Raw genomic sequence first — 16,576 nt, forward strand, 5'->3', positions numbered from 1 at the left:
GGTGTGGGGCTCGGTGAGTGGAATGTGAGATTGAGTCAGTGGGGTGTGGGGCTGGGTCAGTGGGTTGCAGGGATGGGTGAGTGGAATGTGAGAGTGAGTCAGTGGGGTGTGGGGCTGGATGAGTGGAATGTGAGATTGAGTCAGTGGGTTGCAGGGCTGGGTGAGTGGAATGTGAGATTGAGTCAGTCGGGTGTGGGGCTGGACCAGTCGTGTGTGGGCCTGGTCTGTGTGGTGTGCGGCTGGATGAGTGGTATTTGAGGTTAAGTCAGTGGGTTATGGGCTGTGTCAGTGGGGTGTGGGGCTGGGTCAGTGGGCTGTGGGCTCGGTCAGTGGTGTGTGGGTCTGTGTCAGTGGGGTGTGGGGCTGGGTCGATGTGGTGTGGAGCTGCTTCATTTGGGTGTGGGGCTGGGTCAGCGGGATGTGGGACTTTGTAAGTGCGGTGTGGGGCTGGGTGAGTGTGGTGTGTGTCTGTGTCAGTGTGGTATGGGCTGGGAAAGTGGGTTATGTAACTGGGTCAGTGGGGTGCGGGGCTCGGTCAGTGGGCTGTTGGCTCGGTCAGTGGTATATGGGTCTTTGTCGGTGGGGTGTGGGGCTGGGTCGATGTGCTGTGTAGCTGGTTCATTTGGTTGTGGAGCTGGGTCAGTGGTGTGTCGAGCTGCGTCAGTGGAGGGTGAGTTGCTTGGCTGGGCTATTGGTGTGGTGGGCTGTGTTTGTTGGGTTTAGGACCCAGTCAGTGGGCTATGGATCTGATGTAGTGGGGTGTCTGTGTTGGGCTGAAACAATGTGATGTGGATATGCATCAGTGGGGTGTGCGGCTGTGTAAGTGGGGTGTGGGGCTGGGTCATTGGGGTTTGGGGCTGCCTCATTGGGGTGTGAGTCTGGGTCAGTGGGGTGTGGGGCTGGGTCAGTGGGGTGTGGGCTGTACCCCTGGGGTGTGGGGCTGGGTCAGTATGTGTGGGGCAGAGTCAGTGGGGTGTGGGGCTGGGTCAGTGGTATGTGGGGCTGGGTCAGTGTGTGTGGGGCTGGGTCAGTGGGGTGTGGGGCTGGGTCTGTGTTGTGTGGGGCTGGGTCAGTGGAGCGTCGGGCTGGGTCAGTGGGGTGTGTGGCTGGGTCAGTGGTGTGCGGGGCTGGGTCAGTGGTGTGTGGGGCTGGGTCAGTGGGGTGTGGGGCTGGGTCAGTGGGGTGTGGGGCTGGGTCAGTGGGGTGTGTGGCTGGGTCAGTGGGGTGTGGGGCTGGGTCAGTGGGGTTTGGGGCTGGGTCAGTGGGGTGTGGGGCTGGGTCAGTGGGGTGTGGGGCTGGGTGAGTGGAAAGTGAGATTGAGTCAGTGGGGTTTGGGGCTTGTTCATTGGGGTGTGGGGCTGGGTGAGTGGGTTGTGGGGCTGGGTGAGTGGAATGTGAGATTGAGTCCGTGGGGTGTGGGGCTGGGTCAGTGGTGTGTGGGGCTGGGTGAGTGGAATGTGAGATTGAGTCAGTGGGATGTGGGGCTGGGTCAGTCGGCTGTGGGGCTGGGTGAGTGGAATGTGAGATTGAGTCAGTGGGGTGTTGGGCTGGATCAGTGGGGTGTGGGACTGGGTGAGTGGAATGTGAGATTGAGTCAGTGGGGTGTGGGGCTGGGTGAGTGGAATGTGAGATTGAGTCAGTGGGGTGTGGGGCTGGATCAGTGGGTTGAAGGGCTGGGTGAGTGGAATGTGAGTTTGAGTCAGTGGGGTGTGGGGCTGGGTCATTGGGTTGCAGGGCTGGGTGAGTGGAATGTGAGATTGAGTCAGTGGGGTGTGAGGCTGGGTCAGTGGGTTGCAGGGCTGGGTGAGTGGAATGTGAGTTTGAGTCAGTGGGGTGTGGGGCTGGATCAGTCGGGTGTGGGCCTGGTCTGTGTGGTGTGCGGCTGGATGAGTGGTATTTGAGGTTAAGTTAGTGGGTTATGGGCTGGGTCAGTGGGGTGTGGGGCTGGGTCAGTGGGCTGTGGGCTCGGTCAGTGGTGTGTGGGTCTGTGTCAGTGGGGTGTGGGGCTGGGTCGATGTGGTTTTGGAACTGGTTCATTTCGGTGTGGGGCTGGGTCAGTGCGATGTGGGACTTTGTCAGTGGGGTGTGGGGCTTGGTGAGTGTGGTGTGAGGCTGGCTCAGTGTGGTATGGGCTGGGAAAGTGGGTTGTGTAACTGGGTCAGTGGGGTGCGGGGCTGGGTCAGTGGGCTGTGGGCTCGGTCAGTGGTGTGTGGGTCTGTGTCGGTGGGGTGTGGGGCTGGGTCGATGTGGTGTGAAGCTGGTTGCTTTGGGTGTGGGGCTGAGTCAGTGGCGTGTTGAGCTGCGTCAGTGGAGGGTGAGTTGCTTGGCTGGGCTATTGGTGTGTTGGGCTGTGTTTGTTGGGTTTAGGACTCGGTCAGTGGGCTATGGATCTGATGTCGTGGGGTGTCTGTGTTTGCCTGAAACAATGGGATGTGGATATGCATCAGTGGGGTGTGCGGCTGGGTAAGTGGGGTGTGGGGCTGGGTCAGTGGGGTGTGGGGCTGGGTCAGTGTGGTTTGGGGCTGCGTCATTGGGGTATGTGTCTGGGTCAGTGGGGTGTGGGGCTGCGTCACTGGTGTGAGAGCTTGGGTCAATGGAGTGTGGTGCTGGGTCAATGGGGTGTGGGGCTGCTTCAGTGTGGTGTGTGTTGCTTGGCTGGGCTATTTGTGTATTGGGCTGTGTTTGTTGTATTTGGGACTCGGTCAGTGGGCTATGGATCTGATGTAGTGGGGTATCTGTGTTGGGCTGAAACAATGGGATGTGGATATGCATCAGTGGGGTGTGCGGCTGGGTAATTGGGCTGTGGCGCTTCATCAGGGAGGTGTCAGATAGGGTTTGGATCAATCTGGTTTCAGTGCTGGGGATTGGTCGGTGGGGTGTGGGGCTGCGTCAGTGGGGTTAGGGGCTTTATCAGTGTGTGTGGGGCTGGGTTAGTGGGATGTTCGTCTGGGAAGTGGGGTGTGTGGCTGCATCAGTGGGATATTGGTCTGTTCCAGTGTGGATTGGGCCTGTGTCAGTGGGGTGTGGGCTGGCTCAGTTCGGTGTGGGCTGTATCAGTGTGTTGTGGCGCTGGGTCAGCGGGGTGTGCGTCTGGATCAGTGGTGTTTTGGTCTGTGCCAGTGTGGTGTGGGCCTGTTTCAGTGGGCTGTGTGCAGGCTCAGTGGGGTGTGGGCTGTATCAGTCCGGTGTGGGCCTGTGTCAGTGGGGAGTGGGCTGGTTCAGTGGGGTGTGGGCGGTATCAGTGTGTTGTGGGCTGGCTCAGTGGGTTGTGGACTGTGTCAGGGTCGTTTTAGTGATAGGTCATTGGGATGTCATTGTTTGGCTGGGCCACTGGGTTTTGGGACTGGGTCAGTGGGGTATGGCGCTGGGACAGTGGGATGTGTGGTGGGTCAGTGGGGTTTGGGGTTGGGTCAGTGGTGTGTGAGGCTCTGTCAGTGGGGACTTGTTCTAGGCCAGTGTGGTGTGAGCCTGTGTCATAGCGGTGAGGGCTGTTTCAGTGGGGTGTGTGCTATGTCAGTGGGGTGCGGGTCTGTGTCAGTGGGTGTGAGGCTGGGCCAGTGTGGTTTGGGGGCGGGGCTGCGTCAGTGGGGTGCGGGGCTGTGTCAGTGGGATGTGGGCCTGGGTCAGTGGCGTAAGGGTCTGTGTCAGTTGGGTGTGAGGCTTGGTCAGTGGGATGCGGGACTTTGTCAGTGGGGTGTGGGGCTGGGTGAGTGTGGTGTGAGGCTGGGTCAGTGTGGTATGGGCTGGGAAAGAGGGTTGTGTAACTGGGTCAGTGGGGTGCGGGGCTGGTTCAGAAGGTTGTGGGACTAGGTCAGTGTGGTGTGGTGCTGCGTCAGTCGGGTGCGGGTCTGGGTGAGTCGAATGTGAGGTTGATTCAGTTGGCTGTAAGCCAGTGTCAGTGGGGTTTGGGCCTCTGTCAGTGGGGTGCTGGGTTGGGAGTGTGGGGTATGGGGCTTGGTCAGTGGGGTGCGGGGATGGATGAGTGGAATGTGATTTTGAGTCAGTGGTTTGTGGGTCTGGGCAATTGCAGTGTGGAGCTGCATCAGTGGGGTATGGGTCTGGGTCAGTAGGGTGTGGAGCTCCATCAGAGGGGTGTCGGTGCGGTGTTGGAGCAATCTGGTTCCTGTGTTGGGCTGGACAAGTGAGGTGCGGCGATGTGTCAGTGGGATGCGGGCCTGGGTCAGTGTGGTGTGGGGCTGGATCAGTGTGGTGTGGGGTTTGGTCAGTGGTGTGTGCGGCTGGGGCAGTGGGGTGTGGGGCTGGGTCAGTGGGGTGTGGTGCTGGGTCAGCGGACGGTGGCACTGGGTCAGTGGGGTGTCTTGCTGCCTCAGTGGGTTGTAGGGGTGGGTCCGTTGGATGTGGAGTTCGGTCAGTGGTGTGTGAGGCTGTGTCAGTGGGTTGCAGGGCTGTGTCAGCGAGGTTTGGGGCTGGGTCAGTGTGGTGTGGGGCTGGGTAAGTAGGGTGTGGGTCTTAGTCAGTGTGGTTTGGGGCTTGTTAAGTGTGGTGTTCGCCTGCTTGTGATCTTTGGTCACTCATGTGTTCGTGTTGGGCTGGGCATTCAAGTTTCGGTGGGAGCTAGGTCAATGTGGGTGGGGCTGGATCACTGGTGCGAGGTGCTGTGTCAGTGGGGAAAGTGGGGCTCTGTCAGTGGGGTGTGCGGCTGGGTCACTGGGGTGTGTGGCTGAGTCAGTGGGGTGTGGGACTCTGTCAGCGGGGTATGGGGCTGGATCAGTGGTGTGTGGAGCTGGGTCAGTGGAGTGTGGGGCTAGGTCAGTGGGGCGTGGGACTGTGTTTTTGGGGTGTGGGGCTGGGTCAATGTGGTGTCGAGCCTGTTCATTTGTGTGTGGATGGGTCAGTGCCGTGTGGAGCTGCGTCAGTGGAGTGCGGGTTGCTTGGCTGGGCCAGTGGGGTGTTGAGCTGTGTTTGTTGGGTTTGGGACTCGGTCAGTGGGGTGTGGATCTGATATAGTGGCGTGTCTGTGTTAGGCTGAAACAATCGGGTGTGGATCTGCTTCAGTGTGGTGTGCGGCTGGGTGGGTGTGCTGTGGAGCTCCGTCAGGGAGGTATTGGAGAGCCGTTGGATCAATCTGGTTTCAGTGTCGGGGCTGGACAAGTGCGGTGTGGCACTGGGTCAGTGGGATATGGGGCTGAGTCAGTGGGTTGTGGGGCTGTGTCAGTGGGGTGTGGGCTGTGTCAGTGGCGTGTTGGGTGTGGGCTGTGCCAGTAGGGTGAGTGGCTGGGTTAGTGGGTGTGGGACTGGTTCAGTGGGTGTGGTGCTGGGTCAGTGGTGTGTGTAGCTGCGTCAGTGGGCTGTTGGTCTGCGCCAGTGTGGTGTGGGCTTGTGTCAGTGGGGCGTGGGCTGGGTCAGTGGAGTGTGGGCTTTGTAAGTGGGGTGAGTGGCTGGGGTGCTGGGTAAGTGGGGTGTGTAGCTGTGTCAGTGGGCTGTTGGTCTGTGCCAGTGTGGTGTGGGCGGTGTCACTTTCGTTTTAGGGATGGATCATTGGGATGTCATTGTTTGGCTGGGCCACTGGGTTTTGGTACTGGGTCAGTGGGATATGGGGCAGGGTCAGTGGGATATGGGGCTGGGTCAGTGGGGTGTGCAGCTGGGACAGTGGGGTGTGCGGTGGGTCAGTGGGGTTTGGGGTTGGGTCAGTGGGAATGAGGCTGCTTCAGTTTGGGTTTGGCATGTGTCAGTGGAGTGCGGGGCTGGGTCACTACGGTGTGGGGCTTTGTCAGCGGGATGTGGGACTTTGTCAGTGGGGCTGGGTCAGTGCAGTATGAGCTGGGAAGCTGGTTTGTGGAAATGGGCCAGTGGGTTGTGGGTCTTGGTCAGTGCGATGAGGGGCTGGGTCAGTCGTGTGTGGGACTGGGTCAGTGTGGTTTGGGGCTGCGTCAGTTGGGTGTGGGGCTAGGTCAGTGGGGTGTGAGGCTGGGTCCGTGTGGTGCGGGTCTGCGTTAATGGAGTGTGGGTCTGTGTCAGTGGAGTGTGGGTCTGTGTCAGTGGGGTGTGGGTCTGTGTCAGTGTGGTGTGGGGCTGGGAGAGTGGTGTGTGCTGCTTGATCAGTGGGGTGCAGGGATAGTTGAGTGGTTTGTGGGTCTCCACAAGTGCAGTGTAGAGCTGCGTCAGTGGTGTGTGGGGCTCGGTCAGTAGGGTGTGGAGCTCTGTCAGAGAGGTGTCAGAGAGGGGTTGGAGCTATCTGGTTTCTGTGTCGGGCTGGACAAGTGGGGTGTGCTGATGGGTCAGTGGGGTGTGCAGCTGTGTCAGTGGGATGTGGGCTGGGTCAGTCAGGTGTGGTGCTGGATTAGAGGAGTGTGCGGCTGGGTCAGTGGGGTGTGGGGCTTGGTCAGTGGGGTTTGTAATGATCAATAACATGTCATTCTAGAGTGGTACACTAGGTGCAGCTGTACAGCTGTATAGAGCTGTATATTTAGTTGTATGTGTTTAAGACTACACTACCCACAATGCCGTAGGCTACCCAGAATGCAGTAGTCAAGATGGCTGCCTGCACACAGAAGTACGCATGCTGAATCTCTACAGATGCTGTACCTAGAGAATGTGTACTGAATAAATGACTAGCTAGAAGCTAGCTGTTCATAATAAGAAAGTCTAGTTATTAATGAACATAACACGGTACCAGGATTGGTGAAGATCTGCTCAAAATTGTGAAACGCGACATGGAGAATTTGAAGCCACCGGAGTTTTTGAATCTCACGGGAAATGTCGACTACAATTGGCGGACATTCAAACAACAATTCGAACCCTACATTGCTGCCATCTGGTTCAGTACAAGCCAGACGCAAGGAAGGTAGCGTTGCTGCTCACGGTTGCAGGCCCACAAGCGATAGAGGCATTTAATACATTTGTATTCAATCCAGAGGAGAACAGAGAAAAATTATACGATGTGCTAAAGAAATTTGATACATATTGTTCTCCCAAAAAGAATGAAACCTATGAAAGTAACGTGTTCCGTTCAAGGACAAAGCAGCAAAATGAGACTTTTGATAACTTTGTGACCAGTCTGAAACTGAAAGCACAGACATGTAATTTCTCTGAACTAAAAGCATCCATGATTCGTGACCAGATTGTGTTTGGTATTCAGGATAAAAAGGTCAGGGAACGTCTGTTGAGAGAAACCGAACTGACATTGGAAAATGCTGTGAAAATATGCCAAGCCAGTGAGCTAGCTCGACAGCACGCGAAGACATTCAGTGAAATCAATAATGTTGCGATTGTCGTAAGTGCTGCTGTCGGTGCTGTGTCCTAGAAAGGGAAGAAACATGGGCAGAACAGAAATAAAAAGCAATCGGAGGAAGGAATTTTTAATTGTAAACGCTGTGGTTACAAACACCAGTTAAAACAATGCCCAGCGTTTGGAAAAATATGCACAAAATGTCTTGGAAGGAATCACTTTGCCAAACAATGCTTTACAAAAGTAAAAACAAAGAAAGGGCAACGAGTTAATGTGATTGAGGACACTGATTTAAGTGAGACATTTTTTGTAGGAATGGTGTCATGTGACAATATAGAAAAGGATACAGAAAATGTGCAGCCCTCAGGAATAAACAATGCTGAACATAAACTTAATGCAGTAAAAGAGGACAAATGGATGATCCCACTGCAGGTAAATGGAGCATTAGTTACATTGAAACTAGATACTGGGGCAAAAGCAAACTTAATCAGTATGAATGACATTAAAAACATGAAAGAAAAGCCCAAAATACAGAAAAAGTCAGTAATACTGAAGAGCTATAATGGACAGAAAATAGATAGCTTAGGTGTATGCAGACTTAAAGTGACAGTCAAAGAGAAAGAGCATCATCTCATGTTTTCTGTTGTGGCTGAAGGACTTGATTCACTAGTAGGTGACAAAGCTTGTGAAGACTTAGAACTGGTCAAGAGGGTCTTCCGTATAAACTGTGCCATAAGCAGACCAGATGACTCGGTGGATTCTGTAGTAAATAATTTCCAGGATGTGTTCAAAGGATTTGGAGTTCTACCATTCACTTACAAGATCCAGCTAAAGGAGGATGCTCAGCCAGTGGTACATGCTCCACGAAGAGGTCCAGCACCCCTGCGTGACCAGCTCAAGAAAGTACTGGACAGAATGACTAAACTAGGAGTCATCAGGAAAGTCGAAGAGCCAACAGACTGGGTTAACTCCATGGTATGTGTAAAGAAAAAGAACAATGATCTAAGAATATGCATGGATCCAAAGGACTTAAATGCAAACATAAAACGTGAACACTACCAGATTCCCAAGCGAGAAGAAATCACCAGTGAAATGTCAGGTGCCAGATACTTTACAAAGCTCGATGCCTCAAGGATTTGGCAACTAAAACTGGATGAAGAGAGCAGCAAATAATGTACCTTCAACACACCATTTGGCAGGTATTGTTTCCTCAGAATGCCTTTTGGGATAATATCTGCATCTGAAATCTTTCATCGAGCGATGGAACACATAATTGAAGGTCAGGAAGGAGTCCGGGTCTATGTTGAAGACATCATCATCTGGGGCTCCACACTGAAAGAACACAATGTGCGACTGACTAAAGTGCTACAGAGCAAACGCCGGAATGGACTGAAGCTCAACAAAGCCAAGTGTCAGTTTGGCGTCCAGGAAGTCACTTTCCTAGGAGATATTCTATCTGGTAAATGAATAGAGCCAGATATGGAAAAAGTAAATGCCATACTCAAATTGCCCCGACCCACTGACAAAAAAGGAGTACTACGCATCATGGGGATCCAGGCCGCACCTGGAATACTGCATACAGTTTTGGTGTCCATACTTAAGAAAAGACATACTTGCTCTTGAGTCAGTACAAAGAAGGTTCACTCGGTTAATCCCGGGATGAGGGGGTGGTCATATGAGGAGAGGTTGAGTAGATTGGGACTCTACTCATTGGAGTTCAGAAGAATGAGAGGCGATCTTATTGAAACATATAAGATTGAGAAGGGGCTTGATCGGGTGGATGCGGTGAGGATGTTCCCAATGATGGGTGAAACTAGAACTAGGGGGCATAATCTTAAAATAAGGGGCTGCTCTTTCAAAACTGAGATGAGGAGAAACTTCTTCACTCAGAGGGTGGTAGGTTTGTGGAATTTGCTGCCACAGAAAGCTGTGGAAGCTGCATCATTAAATAAATTTAAAAGAGAAATAGATAGTTTCCTTGAAGTAAAGGGAATTAAGGGTTACGGGGAGCGGGCAGGAAATTGGACATGAGTCTAGGTTCGGAATGGTCATGGCGCTGTGGGTAGTGGAGTGGGCCCAGGGGCCGTGTAGCCTGGTTCTGCTCCTACTGTGTTCTAATTCTGTGTTAGATTTCAGGAGATGGTTTTATTCCTGTTCCTGGCTGGGGTGGAGATCGCCTTTACAGAAGGCAAGTACTGTCGAAAATATAGGGACAGAGTGATCTCCTGGAAGAATTTCTATCGCCTAGATGGGTCGGAGAGTAATTTCCCAGATTTTTTTCTCCCAAATTGGCCAGTGGGTCTTTATCTGGTTTTTCGCATCTCCCGGGAGATCACATGGGTTCAGGTGGATGCACAGTGATAGAAGATTTGAGGTTAGAATCAGATCAGCCATGATCTTATTGAATGGTGGAGCAGGCTCGAGGGGCCGATTGGCCTACTCCTGCTCCTATTTCTTATGTTCTTATGAAAGTTAATTCCTAACTTGTCAGCCAAGACAACCTGTCTGCGAGACCTGCTACATAAAACAAATGAGTTCACATGGACAGAAAGTCATGAACAAGAGTGGATGAACCTCAAAACAGTGCTGACAACCACACCTGTACTCACTTTCTTTGACCCAACAAAGAGAATCAAAGTGTCAATGGATGCATCAAAGGATGGCCTAGGCGCGGTCTTGCTACAAGCAGAGGGTGACATTTGGAAGCCAGTTGCCTATGCCTCCAGGTCTATGACTGATACTGAGTGTCGATACGCCTAGATTGAAAAGGAATGTCTAGGCTTGGTAGTTGGATTAGAAAAGTTCCATGACTACATATATGGACTTCCCACCTTCACAGTTGAGACAGACCACAGCCCACTGGTTGCCATCATAAAAAATAATCTGAATGAGATGTCTCCAAGGATCAACGACTCATGATGAAGCTGCAAAGATATGACTTTGAACTGATCTACACACCAGGCAAATTCATAGTGTTAGCAGATGCACTATCCTGAGCACACGCAATGAGTCATGTGAGCTCTACTGAAGAAGACGTGGATGTTCATGTGAATATGGTCACTGCTGCACTGCCCCTGTCAGACACAAAATCAAAGCAAATAGCAGAAGAAACAGTAAAAGAAACAGTGTTACAAACAGTAATAGAGAACATTCATCATGGTTGGCCAAAAGGTTCCTGTCCAAAATACTATCACATAAGGTCAGATGTGAGTGTCGTAAGTGGACTATTACTAAAACAGAACAGAATAGTCATTCCACAGGCTCTACGTCAAGACATGCTCAAAAGGATTCATGAGGGACACCTCGGAATTGAAAAATGCAAAAGGAGAGCAAGAGACACTGTTTATTGGCCTGGCATAAATAAGGACATTGAGAACATGATAGGCAAATGTGAGACATGTCAGAATCACCAAAACAAACAAACAAAGTAACCAATGATAGTAGCTGACTTACCAACAACACCATGGCAAAAGTTTGGTATGGACCTCTTTCATTTAAATGGTAAAGACTACCTAATAGTGATTGACTGCTATTCTAACTATCCTGCGATGGCGCTGCTCTCAAGCACCACAGCAAGCAGACATGGAATTCCCAGGATTGACATTAGCGACAATGGTCCGTGCTTCAACTGTAAGGAGTGGCAACAGTTTGCAGCACATTATGACTTTCAGCACATCACATCCAGTCCTTTGTATGCTCAGTCAAATGGTAAGGCAGAGAAAGGTGTTCAAGTTCTCAAGCAGCTGCTGAAGAAAGCGACAGAAAGCAAGTCTGATCCTTATCTCGCCCTGCTGAGCTACCGAGCCTCACCTTTAGACTGTGTTTCTTCACCTGCTGAACTACTAATCGGTCGCAAGTTGCGCACCACGCTACCCTGCTGTGCAAAAGATCAGCAAAGTAAGGAACTGAGACAGAGACTTCAACTGTTAAAGCTGAAACAGAAATCATACGATGGCAAGTCATCCAAAACTCTAAAACCATTGACAAGGGATGATGTTGTCAGGATTGAGGATCCAGATGCATGGAACAGGAAAGCTACAGTTCTTGAGGAAGTACGACCAAGGTCATACACTGTTAGAACTGAGGAAGGACAGATTCTCAGGAGGAGCCGCCGTTCCCTCCTGAAAACACAAGAAACTATCCAAGAGCAGATTGATGACAATGCCGCAACTGAATCTTGTCATTCACCACCAGAACAATCTCATGAAAACACATCAGACTTACCCGTGCTGAGAAGATCCACACGCGAAGTAAAAAAGCCTGATAGACTTAATCTTTGAGTACAAAGAAAAACTATATTGAAAATGTATTGACTGTTGTGAAAATGTTTATGTTTATAGAGCACTAACAAAAGTGTTACTGATATCATCTTTATCGTTTTTCTTGAAAGTTGATTGATATTGATTTTGTTAACCTCAAAGAAAGAGGGATGTAATGATCAATAACATGTCATTCTAGAGTGGTACACTAGATGGAGCCGTAGAGCTGTATATTTAGTTGTATGTGTTTAAGACTACACTTCCCACGATGCACTAGGCTACCCAGAAGGCAGTAGTCAAGATGGCTGCCTGCACACAGAAGTACACATGCTGAATCTCTACAGATGATGTACCAAGAGAACATGTACTGAATAAATGACTAGCTCGAAGCTAGCTGTTCATAATAAGAATGTCTAGTTATTAATGAACATAACAGGGTTTGGGGCTGGGCCAGTGCGGCTTTGTTAGAGGGGTCTAGTGGTGGGTTAGTGAGGTACAGTGCTTGGTCAGTGGGATGCGGAGTTGTGTCAGTGGGGTGTGGGTCTGTGTCAGTGGGGTGTGAGTCTGCGTCAGTGGGGTGTGGTGCTGTGTCAGTGGGGTGCGGGCCTGTGGCAGTGGGGTGTGTGGCTGGGTCAGTGGGGTTCGGGACTGTGTCACTGGAGTGTGGGTCTGTGTCAGTGGGGTGCGTGGCAGTGTCAGTGGAGTGTGGAGCTGTGTTAGTGGGTTGTCTCTGTTGGGCTGAGACAATGGGGTGTGGAGCTGCAACAGTGGGGTGTGGGGCTGGTTCAGTGGGTTGCAGGGCTGTGTCAGCGAGGTCTCAGGCTTGGTCAGTGTGGTGTGGGGCTGGATAACTGGGGTTTGGGGCTGGGTCAGTGGTGTGTGGGGCTTGGTCAGTGGGGTGTTGGTCTGGATGTGATCTTTGGTCACTCGGGTGTTGGTGCTGGGCTGGGCCGTGCAGTTTCGGTGGGAGCTAGGTCAGTGTATGTGGCCTTGGGTCAGTGGGGTGAGGAGCTGGGTCAGTGGGGTGTGGGGCTGTGTCAGTGGGGTGCGGATCTGGGTCAGTCGGGTGTGGAGCATGAGACAGTAGTTTGCGTGACTGGATCAGTGGGGCGAAGGACTTGCTCAGTGGGGTGCGGGTCTGTGTCAGTGGGGTGTGGAAATGCTTCACTGGGGTGAGCGGCTGCATCAGTGGTTTGTGTGACTGGGTCAGTGGGGAGTGTGGCTGGGTGATTGGGTGTTGGGTTGTGTCAGTGCTTTGCGGAGCTGGGTCAGTGTGGTGTGGGGCTGTGTCAGAGTTATGTGGGGCTGGCTCATTGGGGTGCGGGGCTGTGTCAAGTGAGGGTGTGAGTCTGGGTCACTGGCAGGAGTGGCTGAGCCACTGGTTTGTGGGGCTGGGTGAGTGAGGTATGGGGCTGTGTCAAGTGGGGTGTGGTGCTGGGTCAGTGGGGTGTGACATAGAACATAGGAGCAGGAGTAGGCCTATCGGCCCATTGAAACTGTTCTGCCATTTAATGAGATCATGGCTGTTCATCCAAATTTTGTACCCTGTCCCTGCTTTCTCCACACATCCCTTTAGCCTTAAGAAATATATCTAACTGCTTGTTTGATGTATTTATTTAATTGGCCTCAACTGCCCTATGTGGTAAATAATTCCACAGGTTCACCACACTCTGGGTGAAGAAATTCCTCCTCATCTGAGTCCTAAATGGCTTACCCCTTAACCTTAGACTGTGCCCCTGGTTCTGCACTTCCCCTCCATCAGGAATTTACTTCCTGCATCTAGTCTCTCTAGTCCTGTTAGAATGTTATAAGTTTCAAGGAGATCCCCTCTCATTCTTCTAATTTCTAGCGAATACAAGCCCAATAGACCCAATCGCTCTTCATACGTCATTCCCGTCATCCCAGGTATTAGCCTGGTGCATCTTCGCTGCACTCCCTCCATGGCAAGAATATCCTTCATCAGATAAGTCGACCAAAACTGCACACAGTACTCAAGGGGAGGTCTCATCAAGGCCATGTACAACTGCAGCAAGGCATCCAAGCTCCTTTACTCGAATCCTCTCGTTATGAAGGCTAACATACCACTTGCCTTCTTAACCGCCTGCTGCACCTGCATGTTTACCTTCAGCGACTGGCAGGGCTGTGTCATTGGTTGTGGGCCTGGGTCAGTGAGCTGTGTGGGGCATTGGTATGTGAGGCTGAGTCAGTGTGGTGCAGGGCTGGAGCAGAGGAGTGTGCGGCTGGGTCAGCGGCCTGTGGGGCTTGGTCAGCAGAGTGTGTGGCTTGGTCAGTGTGGTGTGGGCCTGGTTCAGTGAAGGTTGGGCCTGGATCAGAGGAGTGTGAGGCTTGGTCAGTGGGGTGTGCTGCTGGGTCATTGGGGTATGGGGTTGGGTCAGAGGGGTGTGGAGCTTGGTCAGTGGGGTGTGGGGCTGGGTCAGTGGGGTGTGGGATTGGGTCAGTGGGGTGCAGGGCTGGGTCAGTGTGGTATGGGGCTGGGTCAGTGTGGTGCAGGGCTGGGTCAGTGGAGTGTGGGGCTGGGTCAGTGGGGTGTGGGACTGGGTCAGTGGGGTGTGGGGCTGGGCCAGTGGGGTGTGGGACTGGGTCAGTGGGGTGCGGGGCTGTGTCAGTTTGTTGCGGGCCTGGGCCAGTGGGGTGCGGGACTCGGTTAGTGTGGTGTGGGGCTGGGCCAGTGGGGTGCGGGGCTGGGTCAGTGGGGTGAGGAACTGGGTCAGTTGGGTGCGGGGCTGGGTCAGTGGGGTGCGGATCTGGGTCAGTGTGGGGTGGGGTTGAGTCAGTGGTGTGTGGAGCTGAGTCAGTGGGTTGTGGCGATGGGTCAGTGGGTTGTGAGGCCGGGTCAGTGGGTTGTGCGGCTGGGTCACTGGGGAGTGGAGCTGGGTCAGTGGGGTGCGGGGCTTTGTCAGTGGGTTGCATGGTGTGTCAGTCGAGTATGGGGCTGTGTTAGTGGGGTGCGGAACTGTGTCAAGTGGGGGTGTGAGTCTGGGTCGCTGGCGTGTGTGGCTGGGCTACTGGATTGTGGGGCTGGGTCAGTGAGGTATGGGGCTGTGTCAAGTGGGGTGTGGTGCTGGGTCAGTGGGGTGTGACATAGAACATAGGAGCAGGAGTAGGCCATCCGGCCCATCGAACCTTTTAATGAGATCATGGCTGATCATCCAAATTTGGTACCCGGTTCCTGCTTTCTCCCCATATCCCTTGATCCCTTTAGCCTCAAGAAATATATCTAACTTCTTGTTTAATGTATTTAATGAATTGGCCTCACCTGCCCTCTGTGGTAGAGAATTCCACAGGTTCACCACTGTCTGGGTGAAGAAATTCCTCCTCATTGCTGTCATAAAAGGCCTACCTCTTATCCTTAGACTGGGTCAGTGGGGTTCGGGGTTGTGTCAGTTCGGTGTGGCTGGGTCAGTGGGGTTTGAGACTCGGTCGGTTGGTTGTGGGGCTCGGTCAGTGGGGTGCGGGGCTGGCTCCTTGGAGTGTGGTGCTGTGCCAGTGGGGTATTGTGCCAGGTCAGTGTGGTGCGGGACTGGGTCAGCGGGGTGTGGGGCTTTGTCAGTAGGGTGTGTGAGGCTGGGTCAGTGGGTGCGGGGCTGTGTCAGTGGGGTGTGGGCCTGTGTCAGTAGGGTGTAGGGCTGGGTCAGTGGGTGCGAGGCTGTGTCAGTTCCGTGTGGGGCTGTGTCAGTGGGGTGTGGGGCTGGGTCATTGGCGTGTGGGGCTGGGGCAGTGGGGTGTGTGGCTGGGTCAGTGGCGTGTGGGGCTGGGTCAGTGGCATGTGGGGCTGGGTCAGTGGCGTGTGGGGCTGGGTCAGTGGCGTGTGGGGCTGGGTCTGTGGGTGCGGGGCTGTGTCAGTGGGGTGTGCAGCTGTGTCAGTGGTGTGTGGGGCTGGGTCATTGGCGTGTGCGGCTGCGTCAGTGGGGGTAGTGGGGCTGTGTCAGTGGTTTGTGTGTCTGTGTCCGTGGGGTGTCTGTGTCAGGCTGGACCAACGGGGTGTTTGCTGGGTCAGTGGGGTGCGGGGCTGCGTCTGTGTTCTGTGGGTCTGAGTCAGTGGGGTGTCTGTGTCAGGCTGGGTCAGCGGGGTGTTTGCTGGGTCAGTGGGGTATGGGACTCGGTCAATGGGTTGTGGGGCTCGGTCAGTGGTGTGTGGTGCTGGTTCATTTGGGTGTGGTGCTCTGTCAGTGATGTATTGTGCTGGGTCAGTGTGGTGTGGGGCTGGGTCATTGGCGTGTGGGGCTGGGTCAGTGGGATGTGTGGCTGGGTCAGTGGGGGTGGTGGGGCTGGGTCAGTGGTTTGCGTGTCTGGGTCAGTGGGTGTTGGGGCTGGGTCAGTGGGGTGTGGGGCTGTGTCTGTGGAGTGTGGAAGTCAGTAAGTAATTTGCAGGGCTGGGCCAGTGGTGTGGGTTGTTCTGCTGTGTTAGTTTATTTTGGGACAGTGTCTCTGGGGTGTGGAGATGATTAGTGGAGTGTCTGCGTTGTGCTGAATCAATGGGGTGTGGGGCTGGGTCAGTGGGGTTGGGACAGTGGCGTGCAGGTCTGGGTCAGTGCGGCGTGAGGCTGTGTCAGTGGGGTGTTGGACTCTGTCATTGTAGTGTGGGGCTGTGTCAGTGCGGTGTGGGGCTGTGTCAGTGTGGTGCGGGTCTGGTCAGTGTGGTGCGGGTCTGGGTCAGTGGGGTGTGGGTCTGGGTCAGTGGGGTGCAGGGCTGGGTCAGTGGTTTGCTGGGCTGGGTCAGTAGCTGCTGGGGCTGGGTCAGTGGGGTGTGGGGCTGTGTCAATGGAGTGTGGGTCTCAGTTAGCATTTTGCGGGGATTGGCCGTTTATGTGGGGTGATGTGCTGTGTTAGTTTGTTTTGGGCAGTGTCCCTGGGGTGCAGAGATGATTTAGTGGCGTTCTGTGTTGGGCTGAATCAATGGGGTGTGGATCTGCATCAGTGGTGTGTGGGGCTGGGTGAGTGGGGTGTGGGGCTGGGAGAGTGTGGTGTGGGGCTGGGACAGTGGTGTGTGGGGCTGGGAAAGTGGGGTGAGCGGCTGGGTCAGTGGGTTGCAGGGCTGGGTCAGTGGGTGATGGGGCTGGGTCAGTGGGTGCTGGGCCTGAGTCAGTGGGTTGAGTGGCTGTGTCAG

Source organism: Somniosus microcephalus, unplaced genomic scaffold, assembly GCF_052327205.1.
Source record: "Somniosus microcephalus isolate GS21.2 unplaced genomic scaffold, FLI_Smic_1.0 unresolved_chr2, whole genome shotgun sequence".
Taxonomy (NCBI): Eukaryota; Metazoa; Chordata; class Chondrichthyes; order Squaliformes; family Somniosidae; genus Somniosus; species Somniosus microcephalus.